This window comes from Spermophilus citellus, assembly GCF_964194105.1.
Source record: "Spermophilus citellus genome assembly, chromosome: X".
Lineage (NCBI taxonomy): Eukaryota > Metazoa > Chordata > Mammalia > Rodentia > Sciuridae > Spermophilus > Spermophilus citellus.
In genome coordinates this window covers 86092257-86094770 of record NC_138190.1, presented here as the reverse complement: position 1 = coordinate 86094770, position 2514 = coordinate 86092257, and the positions used below count along the sequence as shown (strand labels likewise).

The window sequence follows — 2514 nt, the reverse complement described above, 5'->3', positions numbered from 1 at the left end:
AAATAGAGATAATACGTTGGATTCTATCTGATTATAAGGGAATGAAATTAGAAATCGGCGATAAGAATAGAACCTACTCAAACACCTGGAGACTAAATAATATGCTATTGAACAATGAATACATAGCCAAAGATATCAGGGGTGTAATAAAATAAATCCTTAGCGGTAAATGAGAATAATGATATATCAAAATCTCTGGAACACTATGAATGTGGTTCTAAGAGGTAAGTTCATAGCATTGAGCTCATTCATTAAAATAGAAGGTCACCAAATAAGTAGCCCAACATTACATCTCAAGGCCCTAGAAAATGAAGATCATATCTACACCAAAACCAGTAAAATAAAGGAAATAATTAACAGCAGAGATGAAATGAATGAAATTGAGGTTAAAAAAATACATGGGGCTCGGGGTGGAGGTCAGTGGCCGAGTGCTTGCCTAGTATGTGTGAGACACTGGGTTCAATCCTCAGCACCGCATAAAATAAACAAATAAAATAAAGTCATTCTTTCCATACACAACTACAAAAAAATCTTAAAAATATATAAGAACAAGGAAACAAAAAGATGTTTTTTTTGGTAAAACAATGAATAATATTGATAAATCCTTGCCAAATTTACCAAAAGAAAAAGGGAAAAAACAAATAATTGAAATTTGTGATGAAAAAGAAAATATCACCATGGACACTACTGAACTACAGAGTATAACCAGAAACTACTTTAGAAAATCTAAACTCTAAAAAATTAGAAAATCTTGAAGACATTGACAAATTTCTAGAGATACATGACCTACCAAATTAAATCAGGAGGACATAGAAATTTCAAACAGATCAATTTCAAGTAGTGAAATTGAAGACACCATGAAAAGCCTACCAATAGATTTCCGGGAGCACGCTGTGTGGAGCTATGTTGTTTAGGAGCTTTCAGCATGGCAGGTTTTCACTGTCCCCCAGACAGATTCTTTTGCTGAACCCGCAGGAAGATGTCCAGTTTCAGAAGAAGGTACAGCTGGTTCACCAGTGCATAACCCAGCTTACAGCTCCTATGTATGTACTTGATGCTGGCTCGGGAAATGGAAGCCTAGAAAACAGTTGATGATTTTCTTTGTGGGGAGATAGACATCAAACAACTAATTCTTTACATTACTGCTGTGATACGTAAAATACAGGAGAAATAAAGCAAGAAAAACTTATTCCTGGAGTAATCTTCGTTGGCCACCCGCCTCAAGCACTTTACAAAACCCAAATCAAAGCATATTTCTTCCAGTTTGGCACTATTACAAGATTCAGACTGTCCAGAAATAAAAGGACCAGAAATAGCAGAGGCTATGCCTTTGTGCAGTTTAAGTCTGAAGATGTTGCCATGATAGTTGCTGAAACAATGAATAACTACCTTTTTGGTGAAAGATTTTGGGGTAAAAATTACACGAAGAACTTTTTAAAGAGTGCAATGTTCCACTTAATCAGACATCCAGCCATGAAGCAGTATAATCAAAATTGGACATTTATTCAAAAACTACACATGGAAGAGTGATTTAAAAGGAAAGTCAAATTGCTCAGGAAGAAATTAGCAGCAAAAGGAATTCATTATGATTTCCCTTCATTTGTTTTATCCAATAAGATAAAAGAGACTTCAGATAAACCTACAAAGAAAAATGTTTCAGGCATACCAAACAAGAAGAAAGGGCTCCTTAAGGCACTGGTACCACTCCTGAGAAGTCTACAGATAACCAGGGACCCACACCACTTTGTACACTAACATTTTTGTAGAAACAAAAATCTGAAGTGGTGGGAATGGATGATGATGAAATAGTTTTCAAGCAGCCTATATCTGGTGCAGAAGAAGGAGTACAAGAGACTCCAATGCCTAAGCACTCAGGGAAAAAAGATGAAGACAAAGAAAAACCAAGCAGTAATTCTGAACGCATTATGTGTATTATAACTTCTGACAAAATGTGATAATTTTCTTACAGTGGCTGACTATATTTTACAAGGTACAATGAAAAGTAGCCATTGACAGAAGTGAAGGAAAAAAACATGATATTTTTTGTGTTCACTAAGGAAAGAAGTGGCCTCACCAAAGAGCATGTTGCCCTTGCTGAAATACAAGGGCACAACCCAGCCTTCAGTGGTTGGGCTCACACTGCCTTTGTCCAGGTCTCCCCTTGTTTTCCTGTCTCCTCTTCAGTTTGCCTCTGTTAAAGGGTCAGTGTTAACTGCACACATAAGTACTGATTTGCTGGCTTTTTTTCACCACTAAATAAAGACAGTAAATCCTGCTTAAAAAAAAAATAAAAAACCTACCAACAAAGAAAAGCCCAGTACAAGACTGATTCTCAGCTGAGTTCTACCAGACCTTTAAAGAAGAACTAACAAATCCTCCTCGATTATTCCACAAAATAGAAAAGGAAGAAACCCTTCCAAACTCATTCTATGAAGCTAATGTCACCCCAATACCCAAACCAGACAAAGACTCATCAAGAAAAAAAACTTCAGATTAATATCCCTGGAAAACAAA

The 2514-nt window shown here is 36.3% G+C and overlaps 1 pseudogene across 1 annotated transcript; it reads left to right on the top strand.

Moving 5' to 3' along the window:
• The first annotated feature begins 205 nt into the window (after nt 1-205).
• On the top strand, nt 206-1766 carry LOC308639478 (MKI67 FHA domain-interacting nucleolar phosphoprotein-like; annotated as a pseudogene). Its single transcript has 2 exons — nt 206-224; nt 1166-1766. The product of its transcript is annotated as an MKI67 FHA domain-interacting nucleolar phosphoprotein-like (transcript).
• Nucleotides 1767-2514: the final 748 nt, after the last annotated feature.